Below are 16,785 nucleotides of genomic sequence, written 5' to 3'. Positions count from 1 at the left end.
TTTTGTTTGATCAATGCTTTTTTTATAAGTGATGAGTTACTCTATAAAATCACTCCATACTACATTTACTGAATGGAAAAATGCAAAACGTTTCAGAAGGCTGATCCGATTGTTTCTAAGATTAACAATTATACGAAGAGCGAAAGTAGCTGAACTTAATGGTTTAACAAGCTAAGTAAAATGTTTCTTCCAGTTTACGTTTTAATCAATCATGTACGTGAACACCCGAGCATTCTAACCTGTTTACTGAGTTCTGATCATGTGCTTCATCAATTGTTGGTATGAATCTAACTGTTGTACAGAAGTGAATGAACTGTTTTTTCGAACTGTGTTGGTAGCTTTTACAGGTGATACGTGGGCGATATGTAGTAGGGCCATACATTGTTTTGGCTGACATATACGTAACGAAATATTTCGCAACTGTGTTGAAATATCAATTTATCCCTTATTTCACAGTCTCAGTTGCACCTCTATATTTATGATGACTAGTTTGATCAATAATCATCTTCGGATATTACAAGATGACGAAAGTTACAGCAGATGGCAACTTGAAGGTTCCAATTGGTTGCTCCAAAGTGTTTTGTGGCCAGGGAAGAAATCCTTATTTCAAAATTTTCACGTATTACTTCTTTTGTGTTTTCTGTAACAAATTAAAGTACTTGAGATTTGTTACGTTCTTGTGAACACTTGTCAAATTATCGTATAACGATGACAGATCATTATCAACTGTTATAAACATATAAACATTATTTTCTAGACATCCTGTATTTCGAAGCAAACGTTGATCGACATACATTTCACGGCGCAGTACCTCTCGCAAACCTAACAAGCTGAGTGACGACTTCAATATGAACTATTCATAAGCAAACTAAACATCATAGCTTATCTAAACATTTATCTATGGAATGTAGCAGCTGCCTTTCTCCTTTCTTCTGTGCATTCGTAGGCAACACAAGTAACGATGTAATAGGCACATAGCACTTCGTCTTAAGGCCACAAGTGGCCCATCGGGACCATCCGACCGCCGTGTCATCCTTAGATGAGGATGCGGAGGGGCGTGTGGTCAGCACACCGCTTTCCCGGTCGTTATGATGGTTTTCTCTGACCGGAGCCGCTACTATTCGGTCGGGTAGCTCCTCAATTGCCATTACGAGGCTGAGTGCACCCCGAAAAATGGCAACAGCTCTTAGCTACCTGGATGGTGACCCATATATGTTCCTGGCGACACCCGACAGCGCTTAATTTCCTTGAACTCACAGGAACCGGCGTATCCACTGCGGAAAGGCCTTTGCCCGAATAGGTACATGCCATTTGCATTATTTTTGGGTCACGAACGTGGCAGAGTGCAGATCAGGCCTTTGGGACATCTTTATAGAGCCTAGTATCCATGGCTCAGACGCCTGCTAAGACTTTTAACTTTCACGATTATTATCTCTGATATTAGCGCTCATCAACTATTATCACCGGTGTATTCTATCAAAACGGAGAATTTCCAGCGTCGCACCAAACATTATTCTTCTTTTACTTGTGCCTTTGCACCGCATCGGCATAAGATCGGCATGGTTATGAACGGCTGTGGCACGATTAGTTTAAGGAGTGGCCGACCAGTCATGACGGCGTCCCCTCGTTGTCCAGGGCGTCTCCAGACAGGTCTTCACTGGTCATCGGGACCTGGAATCTCACTGAATGGAGTAGAATTGTCTTAGAGATGAATCTCGCTTCGAAATGAGTCCCACTGACCAGATAAGACGTGTCTGGAAACGCCCTGGATAGTGGTGCAATACCAACAAGACTGTCGCTCTCCATATAGCCCAACAGCCTGGAGTGATGGTCTGTGGTGACACAGCATTTCGTAGCAGGACTCCTTAGGCCGTCATCTGCAGCAGCCTTATATCATAGCAGTACCTCGACGATATTACAAGGCATCCTGGACTTACATTTCAACAAGATAATGCCCACCCTCATACGGCCAGAGATTCTACTGCTTGTCTTCTTGCTCTGGGCCAGCGATGTCGCCTGATCTCTCCCCCACTGACAGCACTGGAGAATTATTGGCAGGACCCTCCAACCAGGTCGGGATTTTTGCGATTGAATGTGACAATTGGACAGAATCTGGATCGACGTCCTACAGGAGAATACACAACAACACTAACAATGCCAGAGGTGGACCAACGCGTTAGTCATTTGCTCCATCTGTGAAGTTTTTTCTCTTGCGTAAATCGTCCAGTTCTTCTGAAACTGGAAACATTTGGTTGTCTGTACATGTACGTCACATCTACCGATTTCCGTCCCATTTGGATAATTTCTTCTTCGTCGATTTTTTTTTTAAGAGCGTGTTTACGAATCGTGGTGTAACTCAGGTGGGGCATGTGTATCAGCTCGTAGTTCACCTAGTGGGATGTGAGAAACGCCCTAAAAAGCTCATACAGGGTGGCCGGCACACCGACCCTCACCGTTAAGCCGCCGGTTTTATGTGATCCGGAGCCTGCGCGTCTCGGCATCCCGGGACCAACACTGCCATCCGTCTGGGCCAGCGTCGTGCCTGGTATCAAGGTTTAGTCTTTCATAAGCCTGTCCACCCCCGCTAGCTGAGTGCTCAGCGCGACAGGATTTCAATCACCAGGGCCCGGGCTCGATTCCCGGTTGGGTCGGAAATTTTCTCCACTCAGGCACTGGGTGTTGTGTTGTCCTCATCATCATCACTTCATCACCATCGACGTGCAAGTCGCCGTCAAATCGAAATACTTTGCACCCGGCGAACGGTCTACCCGACAGGAGGCCCTCGTCACATTCTTAAGTCTAGGTGCATACTGGGCACGGCTGAAGTAACGCTGTCTTCAACACTTTATTGAAGTCATCGCTGTTTGCTCAAATGTCGGGGTAGTCGGCGGCTATTATCGTGACAGCTGTGCCGAAGATGTTTGAAACCCGTTGACTTGAGTGTAAAGAGAGTCAGCTGACGCTCCCTTTATCGAATATACGTCTCAAATACTATTGTCTCACGGATCGATATCGTTGTTGCTGTTTTCACATTCACAGTCACTGGTTCTGCACATACATAGCCGTGGACATCCACAGCAACTGGAAATATTCTCGGCATACACATTTTGTAAGATCGCATCATCATTCCTCAAAACGACGTTTTGTCCATGGAGTGCGTGATTGATTCTCTTGTAAAAATGGCTTATTTATAGACACAATCACATGTTTATGACACAGTCATAATCGGTTTGAAAACGCACGAACCGGTGTTCAGTGTATGCCGCCTTTAGTGTCTGAAAATGGTCATTGTATGGCCGAAACCGATTATGTCTGTATCATTAAGATGTGATTTTGTCTATAAATAAACAAAAGTATTTCTCAATACTCCAGATCTATCATAATACTTCTAAGTGAATAAACGAAAACAAAAAAAAATTCTTTAAACAACGAAATAGACACTATTTTACACAGATTGTTTTAAAAAAGCGATGTCCCATACTCCTACAAGAGGTCCAAAGCAGAAGAAAAGTTCCTAGAATGGTATGTCTGGCAGCAAGTACTGATGAGGTATGTCCTGCTTTACTTGGGAAATGTAGTGAGTACACTGGGTCGTGTAGGGAGGATTCATAAGAGACGGCTTAATAAATTGCCACTTCACGCACCTGGGGGAGGATGCGAGTCGTCAAGCAATCATGGAGGTGAGGCGCTTGTACCGTTTTAATATCAAAGTGTGAGCAGAAAATGTCGGTGACAGACTCATAGCGCCATACACTTTACTAAACAGATTCGAGGCGCTGTGTATCGCAGATTCGTGCAGGGCGATTTAGCAGCACTTCCTACAAGGAAGACAAAAATATTGGGAATTTGTGGTAAGGACTATCGGATCAAACTGCTGAGGTCATTGGTCCCTAGGCTTACATTAAACTAAATTACGCGAAGGACAACACACACACACCCATGCCCGAGGGAGGACTCGAACCTCCAACAGGAGGAGCCGTACGAACCGTGACAAGACGCCCAAGACTGCATGGCTACCCCGAGCGGTCAGGAAGATAACGTCAGTGGTTTATGCACGATGGAGCACCATCACATTCTCGACGGGTCGTGCGATGATACCTCACCGTAACACTTCATTGGCGTTCGGCTGCTGGAGGAAGTCCAGCAGCATGGCATCCCTAATCACAGGACCTGAATCCACTGCAGTTGTCGTTATGGGGAGATTTAAAGGCGTTGGTGTGTGCCCACCCCGTCGACAATGTTTATTACTTTGATGAAATAAGCACATCTGGTTTACTGCAGTTGGGACACAGTCTCCGCTGTTCGATTTAGCGTATTTAGGTCATATGAAGTCTACTCCTTCTTCTAAAACTTAACATTGTGTTGCTACAGCAATATGATGTGCATAGTTAAGCGTTTGAAATGCTGTTGCCAGCATGCTGTCTGTGTGTAAGATACTTTTTCTTGAAGAAGTCTGTTTTTTCTTACGTCTTTTACTTAAATACTTTTGTAGAGTAGCTACAATAGAGCTGTCATTAGGCGCCCGCATGTTGTGGTCGTGAGGTAGCGTTCTCGCTTCCCACGCCCGGGTTCGCCGGTTCGATTCCCTGCGGGGTCAGGGATTTTCTCTGCCTCGTGATGGCTGGGTGTTGTGTGATGTCCTTAGGCTGGTTAGGTTTAAGTAGTTCTAAGTTCTAGGGGACTGCCGACCATAGATGATAAGTCCCATAGTGATCAGAGACATTTGAACAATTTTTTATGTTATTAAGCATGGTCTCCAGTAGAATCTTTTTAGTGAGCTTAGCGGAGGGAGTGGTTTGTTTTATCTTCAGAAGTACCCATTCAATCATACAGTATGAGAAGTTGCAGTTAAATCAACAGAAACTACAGAAGTCTTCAGGCCTCGCTGGATGCCTGCTTCCTTTCACTAAACGGGACAGAAAATCAGGGGGCTATTACATGTCGATTAGCCTGGCTTTCGCAAAGGTAAATGTAAATGTTTGACTAGAGCCTGCCGTCGGGAAGACCGTACGCCGGGTGCATCTTTCGATTTAACGCCACTTCGGCAACTTGCGGGTCGATGGGGATGAAATGATGATGATTAGGACAACACTACACCCAGTCCATGAGCGGAGAAAATCTCCGACCCAGCCGGGAATCGAAACCGGGCCCTTAGGACTGACATTCTGTCGCGCTGAGCACTTAGCTGCCAGGTGCGGACTCCGCAAAGGTAAAGGTGTGAGAGACGCAATTCTGGAGCAGCGTTTGGTAATGTAAGCAAGTTGTTGTTGTTGTTGTTGTTGTAGTCTTCAGTCCTGAGACTGGTTTGATGCAGCTCTCCATGCTACTCTATCCTGTGCAAGCTTCTTCATCTCCCAGTACTTACTGCAACCTACGTCCTTCTGAATCTGCTTAGTGTATTCATCTCTTGGTCTCCCTCTTCGATTTTTACCCTCCACACTGCCCTCCAATGCTAAATTGGTGATCCCTTGATGCCTCCGAACATGTCCTACCAACCGATCCCTTCTTCTGGTCAAGTTGTGCCACAAGCTCCTCTTCTCCCCAATCCTATTCAATACCTCCCCATTAGTTATGTGATCTACCCATTTAATCTTCAGCATTCTTCTGTAGCACCAAATTTCGAAAGCTTCTATTCTCTTCTTGTCCAAACTATTTATCGTCCATGTTTCACTTCCATACATGGCTACACTCCATACAAATACTTTCAGAAACGACTTCCTGACACTTAAATCTCTACTCGATGCTAACAAATTTATCTTCTTCAGAAATGCTTTCCTTGCCATTGTCAGTCTACATTTTATATCCTCTCTACTACGACCATCATCAGTTATTTTACTTCCTAAATAGCAAAACACTTTTACTACTTTAAGTGTCTCATTTCCTAATCTAATTCCCTCTGCATCACCCGATTTAATTTGACTACATTCCATTATCCTCGTTTTGCTTTTGTTGATGTTCATCTTATATCCTCCTTTCAAGACACTGTCCGTTCTGTTCAACTGCTCTTCCAAGTCCTTTGCCGTCTCTGACAGAATTACAGTGTCATCGGCGAACCTCAAAGTTTTTACTTCTTCTCCATGAATTTTTATACCTACTCCAAATTTTTCTTTTGTTTCCTTTCCCGCTTGCTCAATATACAGATTGAATAACATCGGGGAGAGACTACAACCCTGTCTCACTCCTTTCCCAACCACTGCTTCCCTTTCATGCCCCTCGACTCTTATGACTGCCATCTGGTTTCTGTACAAATTGTAAATAGCCTTTCGCTCCCTGTATTTTACCGCTGCCACCTTTAGTATTTCAAAGAGAGTATTCCAGTCAACATTGTCAAAAGCTTTCTCTAAGTCTACAAATGCTAGAAACGTAGGTTTTCCTTTCCTTAATCTTTCTTCTAAGATAAGTCGTAAGGTAAGTATTGCCTCACGTATTCCAGTGTTTCTACGGAATCCAAACTGATCTTCTCCGAGGTCGGCTTCTACTAGTTTTTCCATTCGTCTGTAAAGAATTCGTGTTAATATTTTGCAGGTGGGGCTTATTAAACTGATTGTTCGGTAATTTTCACATCTTTCAACACCTGCTTTCTTTTGGATGGGAATTATTATATTCTTCTTGAAGTCTGAGGGTATTTCGCCTGTTTCATACATCTTGCTCACCAGATGGTAGAGTTTTGTCAGGACTGGCTCTCCCAAGGCCGTCAGTACTTCCACCGGAATGTTGTCTACTCCCGGGGCCTTGTTTCGACTCAGATCTTTCAGTGCTCTGTCAAATTCTTCACGCAATATCATATTTCCCATTTCATCTTCATCTACATCCTCTTCCATTTCGATAATATTGTCCTCAAGTACATCGCCCTTGTATAGACCCTCTATATACTCCTTCCACCTTTCTGCTTTTCCTTCTTTGCTTAGAACTGGGTTTCCATCTGAGCTCTTGATGTTCATACAAGTGGTTCTCTTATCTCCAAAGGTCTCTTTAATTTTCCTGTAGGCAGTATCTATCTTACCCCTAGTGAGATAAGCCTCTATATCCTTACATTTGTCCTTTAACCATCCCTGCTTAGCCATCTTGCACTTCCTGTCGATCTCATTTTTGAGACGTTTGTATTCCTTTTTGCCTGCTTCATCTACTGCATTTTTATATTTTCTCCTTTCATCAATTAAATTCAATATTTCTTGTGTTACCCAAGGATTTCTACTAGCCCTCGTCTTTTTACCTACTTGATCCTCTGCTGCCTTCACTACTTCATCCCTCAAAGCTACCCATTCTTCTTCTACTGTATTTCTTTCCCCTATTCCTGTCTATTGTTCCCTTATGCTCTCCCTGAAACTCTGTACAACCTCTGGTTCTTTCAGTTTATCCAGGTCCCATCTCCTTAATTTCCCACATTTTTGCAGTTTCTTCAGTTTTAATCTACAGGTCTTAACGAATAGATTGTGGTCAGAGTCCACATCTGCCCCTGGAAATGTCTTACAACTTAATACCTGGTTCCTAAATCTCTGTCTTACCATTATATAATCTATCTGGTACCTTTTAGTATCTCCAGGGTTCTTCCATGTATACAACCTTCTTTCATGATTCTTAAACCAACTGTTACCTATGATTAAGTTGTGCTCTGTGCAAAATTCTACCAGGCGGCTTCCTCTTTCATTTCTTAGTCCCAGTCCATATTCACCTACTATGTTTCCTTCTCTCCCTTTTCCTACACTCGAATTCCAGTCACCCATGACTATTAAATTTTCGTCTCCCTTCACTATCTGAATAATTTCTTTTATTTCAACATACATTTCTTCAATTTCTTCGTCATCTGCAGAGCCAGTTGGCATATAAACTTGTACTACTGTAGTAGGTGTGGGCTTCGTATCTATCTTGGCCACAATAATGCGTTCACTTTGCTGTTTGTAGTAGCTTACCCGCATTGCTATTTTTCTATTCATTATTAAACCTACTCCTGCATTACCCCTATTTGATTTTGTGTTTATAACCCTGTAGTCACCTGACCAGAAGTCTTGTTCCTCCTGCCACCGAACTTCACTAATTCCCACTATATCTAACTTTAACCTATCCATTTCCCTTTTTAAATTTTCTAACTTACCTGCCCGATTAAGGGATCTGACATTCCACGCTCCGATCCGTAGAACGCCAGTTTCTTTTTTTCTCCTGATAACGACATCCTCTTGAGTAGTCCCCGCCCGGAGATCCGAATGGGGGACTATTTTACATCCGGAATATTTTACCCAAGAGGACACCATCATCATTTAATCATACAGTAAAGCTGCATGCCCTCGGGAAAAATTATGCCGTAGTTTCCCCTTGCTTTCAGCCGTTCGCAGTACCAGCACAGCAAGGCCGTTTTGGTTATTGTTACTAGGCCAGATCAGTCAATCATCCAGACTGTTGCCCTTGCAACTACTGAAAAGGCTGCTGCCACTCTTCAGGAACCACACGTTTGTCTGGCCTCTCAACAGATACCCCTCCATTGTGGTTGTACCTACGGTACTGCTATCTGTATCGCTGAGGCACGCAAGCCTCCCCACCAACGGCAAGGTCCATGGTTAATGGGGGGCGGGGGGGGGGGGGGGGGGGGGGGAGGGGGGGATGTAAGCAAGACTAACGAAAAATCAAGACACTTTGAACGGTTTCATTGACATACCAATGTTGAATGGTGCTAGATGTTTGAAATTCTGAGAAAAATATGAGCGAAGCAGACAAAGACGTGTAGTATGCAATACGTACAAGAAGCACAAGGAAATAATAAGGGTGGAAATCTAAGAACGAGTACGCGAAATGAAAAAGGTGTAAGACAGGGATGCGGCCTTCTGCCCCCAATGCTCAGTCTATGCATCGAAGAAGCAATGGCGGAGGTAAAACAAAGGTTAAAGAGTGGGCTTAAAAACAAGGTGAATGTATATCAGTTTGATGTCATTGCTACAGTGGAAGCGAAGAAGAATTTCAGGACCAGCTGAATTAAAGGCACAGTCTAATGAGTATAAAATGTGGATTAACAGAGAAACGAAGAAGCATGAAAGTAATTAAAATTATCAGAAATAAGAACGGCGGGAGATACATTAGAATTGATAGTTACAAAGCACACAAAGGCAAGAAACTCTGTTACCAAGCAAGCAAAATAACCCGTTATGGACGATGCAAGCACAACATGCAAATCAAACTAGTACAAGCAAATAGGGCATACGTGGCTAAAAGAAGTAAAACGATAATCAACATAGGACTTAGTTACAAGGTAGAAATTTCTGGCAGTGTAAGTTTGCAGCACAGCATATACGATAGTCAATCGTGGACTGTGGGAAGAACGGGAAAGACGAGAATCGAAGAGTTTCAGACATGGTGCTATACAAAAGGGTTAAAAACTTGGTAGACTGATAAAATAAGAAATGACGTGCTTCTCTTTCAGAATCGGTGAAGAGAAGATCGTGTGGAAAACACTGACAAGAAAAAGGAAAAGGATGATGGGACATTTGTAACGACATATCTCACCACTGACTTCTAGTATCAGCAGCACGCAGTTGACGTCAAGTGTATGGTCCTGAAGATGACATTGTTACAACGTTGAAACTAGTTGCCAAAATAAAATCGATACCATAAATACAGTTGGAGGAATTTCTTCATTTTTAATATAAATTTATGCCAGCTGACGTTCCACTGTCCTCCATTTCAACTATGGATGTACGAAGATCAGGGAATAACTCCCATGATGCTGGAGGGACTGAAGAGGGTAAAAATTGCAGAGAGAATAACTTCGAGTTGATCTGAATCCAGCCTGTTCTGATGATACTGTAGCGTCAATTATTAGAAACGTTCTCTTTTAAGTTAACTTTCTAATTGTTTATAAGAGTGGAATGGGACAATAGCTTTCTGCGTCATAACTAAGATTCCTGATTTTAGAATTCTTACGTCCGAGCTATTTCAAATTCTCGTGGGATTCTTCCAGCACTGAGGCTATGGTAATGGGATTGCGTGAACCATTTTCAAACGTAGGACCAATTTCATCATTTTCACAAGCTGCTACATTGTCGCGAATAAAACAGTGACCCGTATTTACATAAGTTTCTTTTAATTTACGTCCATGGTCACAAACGTTTTGTTAACAGTTTACCGATTTCGGTCTATTATTATTATTTATTTAGCGTATGGCTAATACAGGCATATCATGAAATTAAATTACATATACATATGTAAATATTGACACACAAGGAACTTAAGTTTGTCTTTACAACTGAATATCCAGTCCTTCAATCCAGCACACTGCATCTGGAGTTGCTAGCAGTAAGTCCTCTTTGGCGCCGTGATAGGCTCGAATCCTGCATTCAGTGACAATGTGGTGAACAGTCTGGTATGGAGCCCCGCAGTCACAGGCTGGAAAAGGAAATTTCTTCCAGTTAAAGAGAGTAACCCTGCATCGCCCATGGCCGGTACGGATTCTATTGAGAGTAGTCCAGGTCTTGCGTGGTAGGTGGAACCTACTTGGAAGTTTAGCACCTGAGAAGATGTTACGCAGGTGCGCATCTGTCACTGCTTCCCACCGACCTTTCCATTCTTCAAGAGGTTTGAAATCCTTAGCAACCATGTCAGCAGTATCGCACAGAGTTGGATGGCGTGATTTCAGTCTCTTGCGATTTAAAAGTGGCAGGTCGCTATGCACGGGTAGGTTAGAATTCCTGGAGATCTTGTGGAATTATCTCATAAGGGGAGTACATCTGCATAGATCAGGAGGCATTATACGGGTTAACAGTGGAAGCCAATAAACAGGAGTAGATCTGATTGCGCCAGATGATATGCGCATTGTCGTATTCAACTGGGTATCAACAAGCCTTGTATGATGACTGTTCATCCAAACAGGTGCAGAATACTCAGCACTTGAGTACACCAAGCCCAGAGCTGAAGATCGCAGGGTGGTTGCTGAAGATCCTCAAGTAGTTCGGCATAGATTATGGAGGATGTTGTTTCGAGTCCTCAACTTTTGAGCTAAGTTAAGAAGGTGTTGTTTGAAGCATAGTGTACGATCCAGGATGACACAAAGATATTTTGGGTTCCAATTATGACGAAGAATTCTGCCTCTGAAACTTGCTTCCAGTTTTACGTTCGCCAACCGGTTATTTAGATGGAAGTAACACACTTCTGTTTTACTCACACTAGGTTGGAGTCTCCAGATTTTGAAGTAATTATCTAATGCAGACAGGTCATTGGCTAGAATCTCTTCTGTTGTTCATTTCCTGGTGTTATGTTTTCTGCTTCATTTGGTATCCTGACTCTATTTTGGTCTATAATGACCATAATCAGATCTGTTTCACAAAAACAAAGTCCTAATGTGCTACAGCCATAGTGGCATCGTCAAATGTTAAATGCAAAATCAGCACCAGCACTATGACTGCAGTACATTAGAACTTCGTTTTAGTAAAACAGATCTGATGATGTTCATTATAGACCGAAACAGGTTATCTGTTAACAAAATGTTTGTGACCATAGACGTAAATTAAAAGGAAACTTATTCATCATTTTCTGCAGTTTGGCCTTTGTTATTGTTGTATTAATCTCGTCCTCAGCAAACGAGGAACAAAAACAGTATGACGAGACAGTTGTAATTTGGTTCTAAAATTAAGTATCGACAAGGTGTTTCAATGATTCGCTGGATCTTGTTTGTACTATTTTTTCATAGTGGATATCTCCCGTAGTAGTGGTTTAGCGTAGAGTCTCATCTGCAACAGGTGGTGTCCGGAGGTGCGTTTAAACAAGAGACTGACCATCGACAGGTTACCTGAGAAACTGCCTTCACCTTGCCCTGGACTCGTAAAACTGCTGCACCAGAGTCCCTAAATCTCGCTAAGCGCCGTCATAACGGTCAGATCTTCCATGCCGCTCCTCACCTCGTTGTGTCGAAGCAGGTGACCATTAAAGCGGCTTGCTTAACGTCGTAAGATGAGAGAAAATAAGTCAGCGTAATAGCACATTAATTAGGTGCGTCGTAAATGTCGACTTGTATACACTCGATCCACATTCAAGGTCGACGCAGCGTCCGGCACGTCCAATAGCGGGTTCAGAAAGTCGATGCACCCCTCAGCAACAGGCACACGATCGACGGCGGCGAACCTCTCGTTATCAGTACCGGCAGGGCGTCTTTGCTCGTGAAAACTGACGTTTCCGTGGCCACTTTGGCAAAGTTTTTGTCAGCAGCTTTCTCAGTGTCGTACCCGGATGGTCATGTAAACACTCCACAACACTCAGATATCGATTGCCAAAATACCGGTATTGCTGTCGGATGTTTGCTCCTACAAACAGTATTCGTCTGTTCCATGCAAACGCTCTGCTGCATTTGAGTACTGATTGCGTTTACTGTGCAAAATGTTAATTAATTTGCGTGAAGAGAAGCAACTAATTGGACACAAGATATTTTATTAGATTGGAAGAGGTATATAAATGACCACATATTTACTGAATTAGCTAAATGGAAATGATTGGCAACAACCCCACTTTCAAGCCATACCCACACTCTGTTTTAATGGCTTGTTGTGACTCGTACACAATCAATGGCTGCCTACAAAACGTTCGATAATTTTGTGTACATTACGCGTGTGATCCGGGTGGGGGTAATAAAATAATTTCACATTCATTACATAGTGTGAATGACACAGCATTTCTGTTAGAGACTGTAAAGGACTTGGAAGAGCAGTTGAACTGGACGGACAGTGTCTTGAAAAAAGATTGTAGGATGAATATATCAACAAAAGTTAATAAAGTCGGGTCGAATTAAATCAGGTGGGGAGGGCGGGGGGGGGGGGGGGGCGGAATAAGGTCTCGAAATGAGATGGCAAACAGGAAGATAAGTTTTGTTATTTGAGCTGCAAATGGTAGAAATAGAGAGAAAGTAAAATGAAGTTAAAAGATGTTAAATGTAGACTGGCAACAGCTAGAACTCCTTTTCTGAAAAAGAGGAATTTGTTAATATCCAACACAAATTTAATTGTTATGAAGTCTTTTGTGAAGGTATTCGTCGGGGCTGTAGCCTTGTATGGAACAGAAATACGGACGATAAGGAGTACGGACAAGAAAAAAATGGAGTTTTTGAAATTTTGTGCTAGAAAAGATTTCTGAAGATTAGAGGAGTACATCAAATAACTAATGAATTGAGAAACAGTGTTGACTGAAAGATACGATCGGCTGGTAGGATATATCTGACGCATCAAGGATTACTCAAGTTGAGAATAGAGTTATGTGATCTACCCGTCCAATGTTCAGCATTCTTCAGTAGCACCACATTTCGGAAGTTTCTATTCTCTTCTTGTCCAAACTATTTATCGTCCATTTTTCACTTCCATACATGGCTACACTCCACACACATACTTTTCAGAAACGACTTCCTGGCACTTAAATCTATACTCGTTGTTAACAAATTTCTCTTCTTCATAAACGCTTTCCTTCCCATTACCAGTCTACATTTTATTTCCTCTCTACTTCGACCATCATCAGTTATTTTGCTCCCCAAATAGCAAAACTCCTTTACTACTTTATGTGTCTCATTTCCTAATCTATTTCCCTCAGCATCACCCGACTTAATTCGACTACATTCCATTATCCTCGTTTTGCTTTTGTTGATGTTCATCTTGTATCCTCCTTTCAAGACACTGTCGATTTCGTTCAACTGCTCTTCCAAGTCCTTTGCTGTCTGTGACAGAATTACAATGCCACCGGTGAACCATAAAGTTTTTAGAATGAGATTTTCACTCTGCAGCGGAGTGTGCGCTGATATGAAACTTCCTGACAGATTAAAACTGTGTGCCCGACCGAGACTCGAACTCGGGACCTTTACTTTTCTCGGCCAAGTGCTCTGAGCTACCGAAGCACAACTCGCGCTCGGTACTCACAGCTTTACTTCTGTCAATATCCCAGTTCGAGTCTCGGTCGGGCACACAGTTTTAATCTGCCAGGAAGTTTCATATCAGCGCACACTCCGCTGCAGGGTGAAAACCTCATTCTGGAAACATCCCCCAGGTTGTGGCTAAGCCATGTCTCCGTTATATCCTTTCTTTCAGGAGTTCTGCAAGGTTCGCGGGAGAGCTTCTGTAAAGTTTGGAAGGTAGGAGACGAGATACTGCAGAAGTAAAGCTGTGAGTAGCGGGCGTGAGCCGTCCTTCGGTATCTCAGATGGTAGATCACTTGCCCGCGAAAGGCAAAGGTCCCGAGTGCGAGTCTCGGTCGGGCACACAGTTTTACTCTGCCAAGAAGTTTCATAAAGTTTTTATTTCTTCTCCATGTATTTTAATTACAATGTCATCGGCGAATCTCAAAGTTTTTATTTCTTCTCCGTGGATTTTAATACCTAATCCGAATTTTTCTTTTGTTTCCTTTACTGCTTGCTCAATATACAGATTGAACAACACCGGGGAGAGGCTACGACCCTGTCTCACTCCCTTCCCAACCACTGCTTCCCTTTCATGTCCCTCGACTCTTATAACTGCCATCTGGTTTCTGTACAAATTGTAAATAGCCGTTCACTCTTTGTATTTTACCCCTGCCACCTTCAGAATTTGAAAGAGAGTATTCCAGTCAACATTGTCAAAAGCTTTCTCTAAGTCTACAAATGCTAGAAACATAGGTTTGCCTTTTCTTAATCTAGACTCTAAAACAAGTCGTAGGGTCAGTATTGCCTCACGTGTTCCCATATTTCTACGGAACAGTAACGTTATATGAAGCGAAAAATTTAGGGACAAACGGTTAAATGTTCGCAAGCCCGGCGTTAATTGCACTGATGTGCTTCTAAGGCAAATTATTAGTTAACTAATTAATTAATTAATATTATCATGGAACTCCTCCTCAGGGGACACCGCCTTAGCGAAGCATTGTCCGTGCGCGCGATGAGGTTTGAGTGCTCTGGATGTGGAGAGCTATGCCGGCGGTAGTTTGGCTACCAGAAGGGTCACCGAAGCCGGACAGGTCGAAGGGGAGGACCCAGACGGAATTTGCCCCACAACGTCCTATCTGTCGCCATTTTCCTATACTCATCCTGTCCCTGCCTTGTCCTTTTTCCTACCATCCTTTGTCATAAGTAAAGAGTGGGGGTGGACAGGGCTCCTTAGCCACAGTGAAGGCAACCTATTTAGAGGTGACATACCCGAATAATAAACCTGTCAAGATAACTACTTGGGTGGCTCTCCAATGTCCCGCGATGAATAATCTTCAACTGAGCATGGAGGGAAATTTTGCTGAATGCACCTTCCCAGGTGGTAACCAATGCACCCTCACCCAAGGTAACGTTAGCAGACCTTCGGTCACTGGGTAGCGCACAAAATCGCTACGTTAGATTTATAAGAAAGCACAGTTAATTCCCTGATCATATAATACTCGTGTTCTTCTATGTGTAGTACAAATAAAATCTTCAATATTCAAGAACATATACAACGCAAAAAGAGAAGTCAGTAAGCACATCGGCTCTTAAGACTTGAAATGCAAGCAGTGTGACACAAATTTAGAACTGTCTTCCATAAGATAAAAAATTATCATTCTCACTTTTTACTAAAACCGTAAAGGCAACAAGTCACTGTTTCTGGTAGGTAGTACAATTTCTTTAAGATTGTATGGAACACAAGAAACTTGGAAAGAAAGTGATAATTCTCCTACTACAAGTCGTTAAAGCTCTCTTCTATGTAACCAAAAGTCATTTATTTATTGGAGTATTACTGTTAAATTTTCTGTACTTCATCATGTCAGAATGTGTGTTTGTGTGTGTGTGTGTGTGTGTGTGTGTGTGTGTGTGTGCATGCGACCATTTTCGGGCATTCATGAAGAGTATTTATAAAGGAATGATATATGCCAGAATGTGGAAAGATCCCTATGTCGATAAGTAAGTACATACTGGACAGCGAGCGAATCAGGCAATGAGGAAGAGGCCACTTGCAATTCATTGGTACATGTCTCACAAAATCGAACAAACTCACTCTTGAACATATTGCTATTAAATTAATAAGAAAGTCCCAGAATGCTTTATAAAATATGAAGGTGAATAAACAGAAAAAAGAAAAAGAACAGATTCTTTGCACTACTGGCAATATTTCTTATCACAGTCGGAGGCTCTATCCACTGCTCCACTACGCCCCAGTTATCGGATACCACGATAAGTTAAATTTTCTGTTTTTTTTTTTAGTTATTAGTACTTTTTCCATAGATCATGAATACGACACTTCGTAATGATGTGGAACGTGTCAAGATATTACATTAGACAAAATATTACATGACACTCGTATGTTTAAATTTTTTTGGGGGGGGGGGGTTGGGAAATTACCTACTCACTATATCCAAAAATTCATCTAATGAGTAGAAGGAGTTGCCATTAAGAAATTATTTTAATTTCCTTTTAAATGCTAAATGGCTATCAGTCAGACTTTTGATGCTATTATGTAAGTGACCAAAGACTTTTGTGGCAGCATAATTTACCCCCTTCTGAGCCAAAGCTAGATTTTACCTTGAGTTGTGAAGATCATCCTTTCTCCTAGCGTTGTAGCCATGTACACTGCTATTACTTTTGAATTCATTCGGATTGTTAACAACAATTTCATAAGTGAATATCTGTATTATGAGGCTACAGTGAAGACTTCTAGCTCTTTAAATAAGTGTCTGCAGGATGATCTTGGATGAGCTCCAACAATTATTCTGATTACACGCTTTTGTGCAATGAACACTCTTTTACTCAATGATGAGTTACCCCAGAATATGATGCCATACGAAAGCAGAGAATGAAAATAGGCGTGGTAAGATAATTTACTCAGATGTATATGGCCA

This window comes from Schistocerca gregaria, chromosome 1 (genome assembly GCF_023897955.1).
Source record: "Schistocerca gregaria isolate iqSchGreg1 chromosome 1, iqSchGreg1.2, whole genome shotgun sequence".
In the NCBI taxonomy this organism is placed as follows: domain Eukaryota; kingdom Metazoa; phylum Arthropoda; class Insecta; order Orthoptera; family Acrididae; genus Schistocerca; species Schistocerca gregaria.
This window is presented reverse-complemented; position numbering follows the sequence as displayed.